This window comes from Corvus kubaryi, unplaced genomic scaffold (genome assembly GCF_017639235.1).
Source record: "Corvus kubaryi isolate FWS band 111438036 unplaced genomic scaffold, C.kubaryi_AGA036_p1.0 split3-73, whole genome shotgun sequence".
Classification (NCBI taxonomy): Eukaryota; Metazoa; Chordata; class Aves; order Passeriformes; family Corvidae; genus Corvus; species Corvus kubaryi.
Genome location: NW_024582091.1, coordinates 42,930,400 through 42,947,219, shown reverse-complemented (window position 1 = coordinate 42,947,219; position 16,820 = coordinate 42,930,400). Strand labels below are relative to the sequence as shown.

At 39.5% G+C, this 16,820-nt stretch overlaps 1 long non-coding RNA gene across 1 annotated transcript in view; it reads left to right on the top strand.

Moving 5' to 3' along the window:
* Window positions 1-914: 914 nt before the first annotated feature.
* LOC121659346 overlaps window positions 915-16,820 on the top strand; it is a 28,218-nt gene continuing 12,312 nt past the window's right edge. The window contains exon 1 of the long non-coding RNA XR_006014292.1: window positions 915-1,138. This is a non-coding gene — a long non-coding RNA (uncharacterized LOC121659346). The remainder of the gene's footprint in view (window positions 1,139-16,820) is intronic.

Below are 16,820 nucleotides of genomic sequence, written 5' to 3'. Positions count from 1 at the left end.
TCATGGGAGGAGTAAGGACACACCCAGGGACAAGGACAATGGTGTCCTGGCCTTTGTGTCTTCACTTGCAGCTGTCTCCTTTGTGTGTAGCTGTATCTGCATACATGCACACACTCACACAGCCAGGTATTGCTGGCTAAGTCCTGCACAATCCATCACTGAGAAGACAGGATCAAGAGATGGATATTTTAATCCCGTATTGGCTACTCCTTGGTTTCCTGTGTACTTACCTTCTCAAGGTGGAGGGTGTTTACAGGGAATTTGCATGAGCTTTACATATACAGATGATTTCTGCATCCTGCTCTAAACTCAGTTCTCTTTGGTACACATGCTCATGCAAACCTGTTTCACCCATTCTGGGATTTGAGCAAGGAAGCTGTACTGTATTCCCTGAGGGAAATAATACAGCTGCTCTCTGCTAAGGCTAGAGCTTAAAGAAACAGTGTTATCTATTGTTAATTCTCTTCATTTACCAGATATTTTCTCATTTTGTTGTGTTGAAAGGCTAATGGTTAAAATGTGGTCCTGACATAAAATAACCATGGAAACTATATATGGATATTTTACCTGAGTGTTTTGGTTTTTTTTTAAGCAAATTATAAAACAAGATTAAAAAAAGTTTCATTTGGTTTGGAATAGTTTTCCACTGTGCAGAAAAATGAATTATGACTTCCAAAATGAAATGGAGCCCTGGAGCTGCTTCATCTTTGTCCTTGTAATTTCTGAAAAAGTTTGAATCAAGGTCTACAGGAAACTTTTTCCCCCTTCCTTGCAGCTGAGCTTCTTAGAATTGCATACACACTTTTCTATTTTTACTTTCCGACCCGGGCCCATTTCCAAATGCGAAGCTGAGGAATTCCTGCACTCCTACATATGTGAGTCCCAGGCTGAACTGAAAGGGCTGGCCAGTTTACCCCCCTTTTCCTCCCAGACAGCCTACTTTCATCACAGTGCACAATTGAAATTGGAGACCACTTGGGTTTCCTTACTTTGAAAGAGCTCAGAAGGAACCTTTACAACTCCTAATGAAAGGCTGCAGAGAAGAGCTGAAATTAAGTCAGCAGAGTTCACGATTTGTCTTGGAGCAGAGCCTAATTCAGTTTATAATGCAAGGTCTATGCTGGAGTCCCAGCATCAGGTAGGTTTGGACTGTCCTCCCTGTGCTCTCTGAGCTGTCCAGTGCTTTTGTGTATTTTCGCCACTGTATAATCCAGTGCAGTGGTAAGATCCCTTCCTTCTCTGTTATTTGAGGAAGAAAGATGTTGTCAATGCCTTTTGCCTTGAAAGGGATGACAAGCTTGATCTACATGCTGGGCTGGCGTGGGGGAGGAATGAGAGCAGAGCTCCCTTCCCCCAGCTGCTGTTTGTCTGACGCAGAGCTTGTACTTCTGTTGTTATCAGCTGCTTTGGTAAGATCACAGTGTGCTGGGACTGCTCAGAAGGTTAAAATATGTTGACTGAATTTTCTCCAGCTACCAACGCAAAAGGCTAGCTAATAGCATCACTGGCTGTCAAAAGCAGCCAGCCCCTGTATTTCTCATGGTAATGAAACACACTGGAGTTTTTCATGGTTTATATACATCATGATACCTGTGCCGTGTATGTCATGCCAAGGATAGAAACAATAGGCATTCCAGCCAATAGACCCACCAGGGCTTGCAAACAAACACACAAAATTGCCTCTTTCTGTGAATTACTTGTTTTGTATTGATTTGTGATGATGTATAGAGGGAGATGAGGACTTTTAATTTTGGACCTTTTTCTGCTAGTCTTTCTCCTGTGAATCTCAGCTTCTGTAACAGATACCCTGCTGTTTGTTTCAGTGACCTCCTGACTGTCTTCAAATCCCATTTCAAGAGCAATCTTTTCTCCCTGGCCTCTGACTCCTATGAGTCTGTCTAATAAAACAATCAAATGGTAGTCCCTAATCCTGCCTGTTTCCCATGCTAAGTTCTCCTCTCTAAACCCCTCTTTCCTTGTGTCTCAGCATCCGGTATCTGTGGATATCTAAAAATAGGCCTTACACAGCCATCAATCCCTGTCCCTGAAAAGTTCGGCTGGGGGGCATTCATACACGGTGTAGGAGACCTCAGTAGAGATCCTTTTGCCAAAGGTGATTTGAAATGATATCTCAAACGAATATCATTGCCAGGAAAGTGCTTTGACGTGCATGCTAGTCTGGGATGTGTTTTTATCCATAGTCCTGTTGATATTGTTGCACAATTTTTGGGAGACATTTGGTGAGATGGGGCTACATCCAGAAATACCAGTGTTTAGGTAAGAAGCTCTTAGATAGAATTTAAAGAACCAAGACTTTAAGCCATCTTAATTAATATTTAAAGCCCCTCCTGTAAATCCATATTCATATTCAAGGCAAATATAGACTGAAGAAGCATCTTGTCTTGCATTTTCTCTACCCTGGGGTACCTTACAGAACAGTCACTGAGTAAGATGTTTCCTTGGGAGATGAAACACATGCCTTCAAATCCCCTTGTGCTGAGGAGGGATTTTAACCTGAGTTTTGTTCAGCCTCCGTAAAATCCCTACTAGTGAATGTACTGTGATAAAAAAGTCACTTCTGCTGCTTCCTTCAGTACCAGTGTGGATTTAGCTCTTTATTTCCTTTGTGTTTATTGCATGTGCCTGTAAATGAAGTGCTTCAGAAATGTCAGAACAGTTCACTTAGATTTTCCACTTTCTTTTTCTTTGGTTGAAAGCATTGGGCAAAACATAACCTTTGCTATCAAGTAATTTTGACTTTCCTGGAACAACTTATTAAGAATACGTGCCCAGTTTTACCAAGAAACTGTAGTCATAAACTAGGAAAAAAAACCCCAAACATAACAACATTATCTACAACAGCAAACTCATGCCTGTAATCTATGATAAAATTTAACCTCATCTCAGCAGAATGATCTTGTTGCTCTGAGGAAGGCTACCCTGGCTTTATCACACAAAGGTTCTCAATAGTTCAGTTAGAAATATTGGTTAAAATCCTGCTGGTGCTGGGCTCTGCCTTCATTTGTCTGAGATAGATACAAGGCTTTTGGCCTTTGTTTTTTTTTTTTTGGTTTTTTTTTTTGGTTTTTTTTTTTTTGCTGTGAAAGGTCTTACATGAGGAAAAATGTACAGTGGTCCTTATTGTGATAAGCATAGATCAAAGTGTTCTTGACCCAAGTTACCCTTTCCCATCAGTTGAGGGGGAGAGCTTCCTTGGGGCTACGGTTGTACAGCAGCTAGGAGCTCCTCTTTTTAACTGGTGCTCTATGTGTACATTACAGCATTAAACTGCTTTGGGCCAAAAACCCTTGGTGTAAATACGAAACTTTATTTTCATACTTAGGAGTTGTGTGATAAGTACATTCATCTGGCACCATATAGCTCCATTAGATGATCCTGCAGCTCCTACAGAGGTGCAGAGGTTTTGCCGTGTGATCAAAGCCTGGGAAAAAGGGAGAGCATACACTGCCCGTAGTACTGTCAGGCAGCATCACTCACAGACATTCACAGTGAGGAAGAATGAAGTCACAAGCTCTTGTGTGAGATTCCAAGGAAGAGAAAGAGAAATCGTATCTGCTCTTTTTTAGAGATTCAATTAGATGCTCTTTTTGGGAGAGTAAGATTTCTAGTCCTCTTATAAATAGAAGACCACATCTCAGCTTGATTACTTCAAAACAGCTTCCTGCAACCTCCCACTAGGAAGATGAGCAATTAGTATAATCACAGCAATAAGTCAAAGATGTTTAAAGCTGAAACTTGCGTAACAACTTTTCTGCTCCTGGTTTTCTGCTGGGCTATAGGCAAAGAACAGTATAATGCACATTCCCATTGCTGAAGATGCACAGTCTGCACCGTCCAACAGGTCTTCTTTGCTGGATGCAGTCAATTTGATGCCATTAAATGGTCCAACGGAGATGTGGGGTACATGGTTAGGCAGAGGCCTTTTATTATGAAGCACAGTCATGCAGGTGGAAGTGTTGTGAACAAAATGGAAAGCAAAGGTCCTCACTGTGAGTCAATCTGCTAGCAATAAAGGTGCCGCCGGAGAAGATTCCAGCTCATTTTCTGTCAGAAATATTCCAATAACCCAAGGTCAGGAAGTAGTAACATGTTTTTTAAAATCATGGAAAAAAGGAATGAACTAGCCCCCTCTTTTGGCTAATTGGGAAACAGTAGTAGGAATTGGTATTGGCTAAATTGCAGGTCCTGAAAGTACTCCTCCTCCTCTCACATAGGAATCTGTTGTGCTCTCATTTATCATTCATCCATGTAGCCACTGGGCCTTCGATGTAAGTAGGTGTTATTTTTAAATGTAGATCTCACAGTTAAAGCAAGATTTTGCATCTTGGGATGTAAGCTCCATGTCTACAAACATTGTCTACATCTACTATTTCTGCAGCTGATACCATTTACTAGCAGAGGAACTTCAAGATGTGTGCAAGATCCTCCTAGCACAGAATTTACAGGAGTAAATTATCTATGGGAATAATTTCCTGGAGACTCTTGTGGGAAAGGATATTCTGTCACTGCATGGGAAGGCACAGCTTTATGGAACATTTTTGTAAAGGGTTTGAGGAAAAATGTTTGTTCTTGAAAACCAGAGAATCTCTAACATTAAGTCCACAGCTTCCTGCTACTGGAAAATAGCAGGGATTGGTGACAAAATTTAGGCTTGACAGAAGCTATTAATACATCCCTGTGATATCTAGAAGTACCTGCAATTTTTTATAAGTAATAAAAACAGTAGGTAGGGCTAGTTTTCTGCCTCTTTACTGGAACTGTTTTGAAAAAGCTAGTTATACCTTCCAGAAAATTTTTCTTGGAAATTAGTCTTCTAATATAATCCTCCCAAAATTTTTAAAAAATAAAATTCTAATATAAAAGTGTTTTAAAAACCTCTTCTTCATAAAGAGAAAAATATGATCACATTAATCACAACTTTCAATTATCTTTAAATGGGTATGAATGTACATGTAAGTAATATGATAATCCCAGAAGCCAGAACCTGTAAAATATTAATAGAAACTGAGTTATATAGAAATATAGACATATATAATAAAGCTTTTACTTTCAATTTCTCATAATATTGTCATTTAAAAAACCATTTATACAAATATGCAAAGATCTTTGTGCACTTAGCTACTGCTTTAGCACTTAGATAAAGTAGCTGTTTCCAAGAAAAGGGAAAATTTTTGCTTATTTGAGCTTTGGATTTTCTCACCACAGTTATTAGTGGTAGTTTCATTCTCATGTCCTCATCTAGTTGTGTTGAATCAAGAAATTATCACCTCCAGCCCTTTCCTCTCCCAAAAGAGACTACCCATTGATCTGCCAGCTGAATTCACCTGCCTCAGTCAAAAAGAACAAGGTTACTGAAGAATCAGTGTTTGTATTGTCTAAAATAACAAATGTAGTTTTGTTTGAAGTGGAAAAAAGCATGAACACCAGCAACAGACTAGAGGTGGCTAATGTGGGCAGTGGGGTGCTGCCAGTAGTGCTGGTAATCCAGCCCAGCCTTTCTGACTTTGTCCCTGTGGCTGGAAGTCACCTGGCACTGGATTTCGGTGTGAGCCCTGCGCTTAAACTACTGACTCTATGTTTCTCTAAGTGAGCGAGCAGAGCCAAACAGATGGGGTGTCAAGGTAGAAAACTTGGTCTAGGAAAGAGAAATAGGGTTAAGAAAGAAAGCCAGGCTGTACAAGGTGTCAATGTGGCCTTTATTTTAAGAGTTTGAGTGCTAAAAATTAAAAGTAAAATCATCCATCCAAAATTTAGGTGATCACATCATTTAGAGACTTTTTTGCAGTATTTTTCTATGTCGCAGTATGGATATTTACAGGACCTAATCCTTCATGCAAAAACTTTGGAATTAAAAGCTACCTGAATCACTGAGCTTCACGAACCCCCATCACTGAACTGTAGTCACCTCCAAACACAAAGTGGGAAGCAAGGAAGAAATAGTATGCATATCTGAACTTGATAAGGAATACCTGAAAAGCAGAATGCCAGGAGTCTGGAATTAGCCCCAAGCTACCCGAAAAATGCAGGGTCTGTTTTATGATTGCAAAAAATCAGGACATTGTGAGAAGGATGATGCTTTTACATCCCCTAACATTGCTTGGCCATGTGTGTTTTGGGCAGCTTCCCAGGAATTGTCTTGAAAATGATGCCACAGCTGCTATTCCTACATGTTCTTAACCTCATATCCAGGGAACTGATACACCAAGTAAAGGAAATAAATGATATTAGACTTATTGTTCTCATCTAATTACTAACACACTCTTGCCTTCACCTCCATTTCCCTTTCCCTGCTCCCCAGAGTTTTTCCAAGCTATTCAGCCCTGCAAATATATTTCTTTTTACAGGACATCATAACTCTCATTATCACCTGGCTGTTTTTCTTGGTTCTCGTTGTTTCTGCAGTTTCAGTGCTCAGGTTTCCCAGTTGTGCTTTAAAGGAAGAAGACTAAGACTCAGAGAAACCTTGAGTTTTGTTGTTTTGGAAAAGGGTAGATCCTTCAAGGCTTTGATCCTCAGCAGGTGACACAGTTTGCAGTAGTCAATGTGGGAACTTTAACTGCACCCATTTGCCAGGGAGCCCAGAAAACACTGGACCCACTCACCTGCTGTGGGGTTACCGCATCGGCTCTCGTGCCTTCCACCAGGTGATACACAGCTATCAGGGTATCAGGGCATAGCCATTGGCAACAGCTGGGGGTAGGTCATCTGAGAAAAGCCAAAGGTGTGTCCTTTCTTAAGTGTTACACTGGCTGCTCCATGTGTCAAGGATTCAGAACGCTTTTATAGATCTGTCTAACCTGTACTTGTCCATAATACCGCCTGTGCTCTGTGTGTAGGTTTGGCAGGACCTTAACTGGGGAGGGGGAGGACTCTAATGAAGCGTTGCCAGGTTTTTCAACCTGCAGACATCGCTGCAAACTCCCTCACTTACCACTCTCAGCACATATGATTGTGTGCCAAAAGGTCTAGAACATTTTTAATGATACATGGTTTCTTTCATATTTTGTTTCAGCCCTTGAAAACATTTAGGTGAAGGGTCCCCAGGACTTTTTAAGCTGTCAGCTCTGTGTTGGATTAACAGGATCCCCCCCCCATGGAGGACGTTATGTCTGTGATGTTCCTACTTTGCTTTTTTGCAGGCACTGGGGGCTGGGGGGTGAGATCAACAGCACCTTTCTAGTGCTGCGGGAATTTCTGAGGTACCTGGAGTAAATACAGAGTCACAGGAGCAGTAAAAGATTTCCTTGGCACTTTGTATCATGGTGAGACCAACCAGATTCAGAAATACCATCCTGCATCATCACTTTCCAGGGCAGAATCATCTATTTGACAAAACTAATTAAATGACCAACATATTTCTAAGTTAGAGAGATATTTCTTTTTGTTTTACAAAAAAATTTGACACTGTGATAGTGTGTGCATTCCAAATGTTTCTTCTTTTTTTACCCTCACTTGACAACTTGGTAGTATTATTTAAGACACATTGCTGTCTTGCAGGAAACAGACTAACCTGAAAATGTCCAGGTGCTGGGTCTTGCTGAGAATTTTTTCATTAAAAACATGTGAAATGACCCATATCTGATACTTTCCAAGTCAGTGAAGACATTACAAGAAATTGCCTTGAGCTTTATACTGGCCAGAAGAATGCCAGTTCATTGGGGCACTTAGTCATGCCCAGACATACTTCATGGCACAGTAGGTGAAGGTAAATATCTGCTTAAAAAGGTGGCTTTGAAAAGGGATAAATAAACTTTGTGCTTGAAGGGGAGGCCAAACTGAGGATAGGTCTGTACAAGGGGATGTCTGGCTTAATGGCTGGACTGCAATGAAATGGTTATTGACCATATGAGTTGGCAGGACCCTGGCAGCTGTTTCCTGACTACAGAACAATTCCTTCCAGAAGTCCATTCAGAGGCACAATAGGGATGTGTTTCTGATGTCTTGATATTTTTACCAGGTCCTGAGACTATGAATCAAAGTAAGAGAGTGGAGTTGATCAGTTTTTCTCCCTTGGTAAGTTGCAATTTCTCCAATACATTTGTCTCCATTCTGCACATGCTGAGCATAGTGCAACTTGCTGCTTTTTCTGCTGACACTGATCCAACATTAGCTGGAGAGTGTCTAATCAGAGGTTTTTCTTCAGATCTGCAGTTTGGTGGCTCCTTATAGATGTTGAGGACATTTGTTTCTCCTGCCTTCATGACTTGACAAAAAGAATCCCAGAATAGCAGCTCTTTCACAGAGAAAGCCCAGTGGCTTCTGCTGTCCAGCGGTGTTGCTTGTAGACTGTATGCTGCAGTGAGGACATAGGACATCAGTTTTGCACAACTCAGTGTTCAGAAGGGAGAGTCAGTGCACCCTGCGTGGTGCTTGAAAGGCCTTTTGAAAATGGGCAAAAGAATTACAGTGGCCTCAGCTGTTCTGGGGCATTTTCATTTAAACTACTGCTGGTGGGGATGTAGAAGGGCAGTGTTGTTTTCCACAGACCCATAATTTCTCCAGTTTGTTAGAAGGTTCTATCAGGAGCCTTGCAGATCATTGAGTTAGGTTTTGTCAGGGAAACATCTTTATTCCAGGCTGCATAATCAGTGTGTTGAATTCAGTGTAAAGAGCCAGGGGAATAAAATCTTATACTTGCATTTTAACTGAATGCATAATAATTTAGATGTGCATTAATTATTCTGTGAGGAGATGTTGTTTTACCCATGTTATTCTACTCTTTCTTGAATTTCCCTCTCGTTGCAGTTTGTCTCAGAGCATGCTCCAAAAGAATCAGAAACAGCCCCAGCAGATGCCAACCATTCTCAAGCACAGAGTTACTGCCTCTGCCCAGAAAAGCACACACTCTCATGTGAATGGGAGTGGGTGGGAAGGGCTAGTGAAGCTTCCCTTCCCCACAGTTAAATTTTCCTTCCTCTTGTTTGCCTCTTGCTCCTGTGTGCTAAACAGGAGTCAAAGCTGTGCCTGTTCCATATCCCACTCCATTGTCTGCCTTGCAGTTTTGCACAAGAAGCCCACCCTTGCCAAGTATCCCAGCCCTGCACTGTGCAGTATGAGGGGAGGACTCAGCTGAATCCACAGCTGTATAATCTAAGTGCTTGGCCTTGCCAGCTCTTACTCAGGTGGGTATTTTTTTCACTTGAGGAATCTTGCTAAGTTTAGTAACACAGGATAATAGGAAGAGTGGACGGAGAAAGACATGTGCAGGGTGAAAAAGGAGAAATGTTTTTATTGCATAAGAATGACTTGAGGTTTTCAGTTTTCAAAAGCCTGAGCACTGCATTCCTGTAAAACACGGAGGCCTTGAGTGGAAGGGAGGGGTGGGTTTCTGAGCCAGATCTAACAGAGGGCGGTGGTGCCCATAGGTCAGAGTCAAATGGCAAGTGACAGACAAAAGGCATCTGCATTCCTCATTTTATACAGTGAAGAGGAATGCATTTCTGGAGCACAGGTACTTGCTTGCATTCATTATAACAAGAAGTTATAACATTATAACAGTAAGGCGGGATGTAAATTTGATGCTCTAAGTCAGGCCATGAAAAGACACGACTGATAAAGGACAGATTATTTTTGCATTCAAGGTCAAGTGGCATTTAAATAACCATTCTGCAGACTGAGTGGAAAATTACAGAAGAGGAATTTTTGTTGGCCACTTCATCCTTTTCAGCTCTATAGCAGAACTGGAAAGAGGTGGAAAAAAAAATCAGTCCCTGCTCCCTGCTTGTGAATGTTAGCTTATCCTGTCAGCATTTCATGCTTTTATTACAGGTCTGCCATTTTCTCTGTAACTATTTTAAAACCTGAGTTTTGTGGGACATGGAGGTTTGTCCACTCTGAAAATGCAAATTTTGTTCTTCCATGATGCAGGAGTGATGATGGGAAGCTTAACCCTCAGCCCCTTCTCTGGGCTGAGAGTATTTCTCAACACTGACTGGAGAGACTTTCATACAGAAAGATGTGTGTTCAGATTCCCTGCTCTCCCAGTCCTTCGCCCTTCAACTGAGACTGCCAACAAATGATTGCTGAACACTTGCCAGACAGCAGTAACTTTCAGTCCTGAGTTTATAATAATGCAAAATCAGTATTCTGCTGTCAACCCCTGGTTTATAATAATGCAAAATCAGTGTTCTGTTGCTGGGAATGCCTTATTCATTATGGGCCATGTCCAAATCACTTGAATGTGAAGCTGTGGTGATGCACATCAGCTAATCTGCCAGAAATTGCCTCATAAAGGTGCAATTTGCCATACTGGCAACACGTAATTTATGAAGTCTCCTTTTTCAGACCAAAATGCAGGTTGGCTTATTCCAAGGAGGTTAAGAAGGATAAACTCTCAACCAGCAATAAAATTCAAGGGAAAATAGGTACCTAATTCTATAAAGCACTGCTGAAAAATCCCATCTGTTAATGCTTAAAACAATATATCTTCATAAATATTAAATTGATTCAAACAGCTAGCATGCGCACGCATGCTCTCTCTCTTTCTTTCATATTTTTCTTTTTTCCATCTCATAGTTCATTTACTGACTTTCTGGAAAGATGTGGAATTGATATCCAGAGTTGGGACTGGCCTCATCCAGCCATGCAGTAGTGTTTCTGTTCCCACTCCCACCAGAGCCCTCTTCGCATACATACAATTAACCTCGGTTAAGTGTTGGATATGCAATAGTGTGTAGGCAGCAGAAGAGATCCTCTAGTTGTTTAGCACTCTGGCATCAGATGAGAATAAATACAGGGCATGACCTGGCCCTTCAGGGCACTGGCCTAGATCTAGTAACATACAGACTGAAGTTTTTCTGTGTAGCTGACACTGATTTGATGAGGAAACTGCCTGAATGCTTAACATAATAGTATAACAATTGACAGGATTTCCCCAACCTTATTTAACACAGATTTGTGTTTATGCACATGCATGCATTCACATACACACTGTTCTTTCAAGCTTGTAAAGGCTTTTGTGGAAAAAAACGTTATCAAACTTTGATATAAAGATGTGTAACATGGAAACATGCTGTGGGCTGGATTACATTTATCTCTGTAGTAAATCAATTGACTTGAGTGACCCTCTGTAAAGGAAAGTTTAGCCACTTATGAATTACAGATATACCTGTTACTTTATATCTACTCATAACCATTTGCTTAAAATGATTTAACATATGATTTTCCTTCATAGTTTGTAGAAATGGCTTCGTACACAAGTTTCTAGTTATGAAAGGTATCCAAAAGCAGTAATGTTTTTATGTCTATAGTTTTCCCAGACGTGTGTAATGTGATTGTTTCCCTGTAAGTTTCACTCTTACTGGATAATGGGAAAATAGTTTTGGTGTTTCTTCATAACCATATGGAGAACATTTAACAATATACAATTCAGAGAGCCCATCTCTGAGGAAACAGAACCACATACTTCAGTTCATGACCCAGTACATGGCCAACAGGTCCAATACTGCGTGAAGTGCTCTACCCTTAGGGCTGTGTCCTTCTTGCTTTGGGAGGGGGAAAAAGTGTGCTGGCTTGAGTACAAATACGATTTTAATGCCCTAGGAAAAGATGGATTAAACAGCATGTTCCAAGATTCTTTGTCTTCCCTCATCCTTTGCTAGCTCTGTCTCAGTGTTGTTAAACTGGTTTAAGTGCAAGGGATGAATTGAGCTTACTGTAGTCCCTTTTAACACTACAAGATGTGTACTGGGCAAAACCACAAAAATACACATAAGAATATCAACAACAAAAGTATTTGTACAGCGCTAAGCTTTATGTCAGGCTATATTGGTTTTCAAACATTCTCACTTCCAGCAGGCTAGACTCCCTGCTGATTGTGGTGTAATGAAGTTTACATAAAGGAGGAAGTTAAATTTATTTCCATACCAAAAGACAGTGGCTTGAGAAAAATGTAAAGTCACTAAAATAATAATGAAACAGAATGGGTGGAAGAAGAGCCCCCTGCAGCAGCCCATGTTAATTACCCTTGCAGCTGGGAGATCAATTTGCATATATATTCTTTGAAGCCTGTCAGGTATGAATTGAACCACTGAACTGTTACATTTGATAATCTAGCTCTCCAAAGCATTTCTACTAAAGATGTTATGTTTCATAGGACTAGTTATTTTTTCTGTCTCAAAGTAAAGAGCTGTACTTAATTTGTTCCTGTATAAACAAATCTATGTTTGTGGCTTCCTGGAGCACCAGGTTAGCAACATAAGCTCATCAAAAGCATTGGTACTGCTGATTAAACACAAAAGAGATATAGTCAAATAGCCCTGACAACCAGTGAAAGCAAGGAAATTAAAACTTAAAGCTAGTGGTGACAGGCATGACTCAGGGGATAGTTAATGAGTTATGGAGCTTTTCAGCTCCAGGACACATATTCCATTATGTTCTGTACTAGTGGTGACAAAATTGTTGCCATCTGACGGCTGCTTCATGGCTGGAATAAACCTACTGTGTGGTCCCAGGAATTTTGCAAGTCCATTTGTTTTGCACTAAATGTTAGTGTAGCATCCTGATGCCCGTGCTGCAAAATTGTTTGCAGCGAATGATAACAGTTTACCACCTGTTGGCAGCAGTTTCAGAGGAGTATCAGAGATTTATAGAACTGTTGAAAAACCTGTTTCTCTGTCTGAGTAATCTAGAGTTGCTTGACTGAAACCAGTAGAAATGAGGGTTTCTGTGGAACAAAACCCATGGAAAGGGAGAAACTGTGCATGAAAATGAATTTTACGCAGGAACAGGATATGAACTAAAGCTTGCTTTTTCTCGTTTAACAAAACAGTGAGAATTTTATACAACAAATTTCATACAGCTCATATGAACTCATGTTTTTAAACTTTTTTAAATAAACAATAATAACAACAAACCCCACAAACCCCCCCCAAAAATCCGCAAGTAATACCTTATCTGAGTTCTTCAGAAAAACGTATTACCTGTAACACATTCTTTTGAACACAGGTGAACCCTGACTCTTCAGATATTTCCTAGCATTAGATCTAGGGCAATACTTTTCTGATAATAATTGCACGTAATATTGATGTAGGGCAAATACTCCATTAACAGTGATCAAGAGGCGTAGCAACTCTTAAGATTAAAAACCCAGTGCATAACAGAGTGTTGCTAGATCTGGTGTGGGGGACCGATGCTTTCCATGATTTCACTCTGGACCTACCAATAATTCTGCTTTTCTGAGGTTGCTCCTTTATGTGGTTGCCTTTTTTTTTTTGCTATTTTTGAGGGAAAGTTTTACACAGAAGTTCTTCACTGCCTGTCTTCACTGATATAACGGATCATCCCAAGAGTTTATTGTTTTCCCATTTCTGAATGGGAAGAGTTAGACTCAAGGATGGTCAGCTCAGGGCATGGTGTAGGGTAGGTGGAGAGAACAGTTAATTTGTGTGACCAGTTTGCTTGAAATTAATGGTTCTAAACAGCCAGCACCCATATGACACACTTTTCTGGAAGATTTATTCTGAAGGTACAAGAGAAATACTTTGTATTTTTGAAAAATTTAAGTGTTTTTGGGCCCAAGGAGAATTTTAATAGTCCTTAGTGAACCACAGATTTGTTAGCTGACAAATCACGTTCATGCAACTGGCTGCTGCTAGCAGTTAGAGAAGCTTAGTTACATTTTCTCCCTTCATTAACAGTGTGAGAATCACTGGAAAAATAGGACATTTGGGGGTGCCTGATTGATCTAGGACTGAAAAGAGAGGTTGATACTTGGGTCTCATGGAAAATTAGACGGAGTTGCATACCCATGGTAGAAACTCAAAGTATCTTACCCAAAGTTAGCTATGGATTGGAGTAATTTTACATCCCAGGGAGGACTGTCAGGATAGCATGTAAAATAATAGAGTTTTTCTTTGGAGAGAGAGAGAGAAGCTGTTCTTATTATTTATACCTCTCTACATCTCTATTACTGTATTTCCTCACTTGTATGCAGTCTTTCAAAATAAAAGAGCTGGCTGATATAATTTTAATACTCTTTAATATAACAAATCTCTTGCATGAAAGATGTTTATTTAATGATCATATATTAAAGATAAGCATATTCCTTTCTTTTCCTGGCAAATAAAGCTCTCCAGGTATAAAATGAACTGCAGGTAGTTATAATGCAAACCATGCCTAGAAAAATAAACCCCTTCTGTATTAGCTTAAGCTCTTTGCGATTTAATGAAGTCTTACATTTGTTGATCAAATGTGCAAAAGGTGTAGTGCAAGCAAAGCATTCAATTCATAACAGGGAGAAAGTTTTGTACAGCAGAAATCTTACCTTACAATGGAAATGTAGGTAATTATAAGCATTGAACTTCAAGTCTTTTTGAAGGATGTGCAGTGAATGCAACAGTCCATATAGAACACCTAAGATATAGAACTATTTATTCCCCTCCAATTTCCTTTATTTTATCAAGAAGAACAATATGAAAGTAGGATGAATGTAGAAAAAGCAGGATATACATCACAAAAATATTTGCTGGTATTTTGAAATTTCCATTGTTTGTTTCCATTTTTAGAGATACTCTTTGTTGGATTCTTGTTGATGATTCCACCTGGAGTTTCCTATCCAGAATGATCCCATGCTTTTTCCTCCCTGTTCTTTTAGGGTCTGTCTTGACATCTCTGTCCAGCAGTTATTTCATCATGCAGTGTCTTTCAGGTTTACTCGCCTGTTGATTTTTTGTTGTTGTTGTATGCCATTTATATCAAGTTTTGCACAAATGTTATACATATTTCTTTTATGGTTGAATTTCAACTGTTCACAAATATTTGTAATTGGATTGGGTTTTTCTGTAATGTATCATCAGATAGTGCACTGTGTAGAACATGCTTAGTTAGTGATCTGACCAATAGTGTCATGAATATAATAACTGAATGAGCTACAGAAAACAAAAAATTATATATATAAACTAAGATGGGTAGAAAATATAACATTTTTCTTCAGATAGGTTTCTTAGCTGAAAAGCTGCTTTCCATTTAGCTTTCTTGCATGCTGAAGATTAACTAGAGGACATGAATCCCAAGGGGGTATACGAAATACAGCACATGCCGGATTCTGAGGTGAAGAGTTCAAGAGAGTGTCAAGTTTTTCTGATATCACCATGAAATCTGGAAAAAGATGAAATAAAACAATCAGCTTGAAAGTTTATTAATTTGTTTTGTGTTACAATCACAAGGCACAGAGAGAATGTTAAGAAGCAGTGTTTAATAAGCATTTGCAAATAACCTTTACCAAGGGGAATTCAGAAAAAGGCAGGTCATCTGAAAACAAGACAACCTTGATAGCAAATCAAGAGGCTTTGTTTGTTGAGTTCCTTCTTTCCCTGATGGTGACTACGTGTACTGTTGTTTATCCTTCAGGCCACAGCTGCTTTAACAAGGACACTTTCAGACTGAATTGTGGGTGGGATTGTATAATAATAATAGCAATGATGAGAATGGTGATTATCAACTTGCCATTCTCTGCCTGTCCTGTGTATTCTGAGCCAACACCATGATCTTTCAGGCCCACATATTTTCTTCCTACTTTTTAACTTTATAAAGTTATTAATTTGTAAATTAATTTCACACTCTCATGATGTGAAATGACTTGAAGATGACTACCTGACATCCCTTGCCACATTACTGTTTGTTGGCCACTAACTGGTGCTTGTGAGAGTGAAAAGTATCACTTTTTAGGTTGCCTTTTTGTCAACCGGTGCTCTAAATATAGTAGGACTTTAGTTTATAGCCACATTGTCGGGGTTGTACAGGACATATGCTACTTATACATCATTGGGGTTCAAATATGACATTGTGCTTTCCCCATCTGTAAGAGAAACATTAATGCTGTGCTAACTTTTCAGTTCTATAGTAATCTTGTGCAGCTTCTATAGCAGCATTCTTTTGTTTAAGGTTGGGGAAAAAAACAGAGTAGAAGAGATACAAATGTTAAGGTCTGAACTTCTTCATCTCCATTTCTTCCAATTTAAGACAAAAAGACCATAAAATGAAACTGCTAGAGGACAAGGTCACAAACAGCACTATGGAATTTTCCTTTCCAAAATGTGTTGGAGATACAGAAATTTTACATGTGTTACAGGAGAAACTGTACAAGAAATTGAAAGAGAGATGTATTGAATGCCATGAAACAGACAAATCACATCAGAATCAGGAAATCCCCATAGCTGAAAATAGTGGGGAAAGTAAAATTTCTTGTGTTGCTGTGTTTCCCTTTGTATCTGTTTATGGTCATTGCTGTTGACAATGTTCTGGATTGCATGGATGTTTTGTTTGCACTGAAATGGCCAATGTATGTCCCAGGGTCTTTGCTGTACCTCTAGTTTGTCTTCTGAAGCATGGATACTCTCTTCGTACACTGCGAAGTCAGTTCCTTTTTTCTTTGTTATTCTCAAATAGAAAACAATTTCCATTACTTTTTGTTCTGCTCTCCTGCTATATTCCCTGTTTTTATGGGCATTCCTTTGAATTCTGCTTAAATTACTACAACTGTTCTAAATCCAGGATTAACTGATTTTACTTTACTCTCTCTATTTCCCATTCTCCAAATGTAATTTTCCTCCTTCTCATTCACAAAGGCAATTTAAACAAATTTCACTTTGGCAATGTGAACACCCTGTACTAGAGTCTTCTCATTCAAGTTGGACTCATCTTTGATCCACCAGTTTTGGTTTGCATAATATAGGATAAAATTCACTCCATGTACAACTACAGTTTTCATTGCTACAATCATGTACGGTATATTGACATTTACTCACATTATAGTTCTCATAATCTGAGAAGTCAAACCTTAAGAGTTCAAGCTGGGAGTA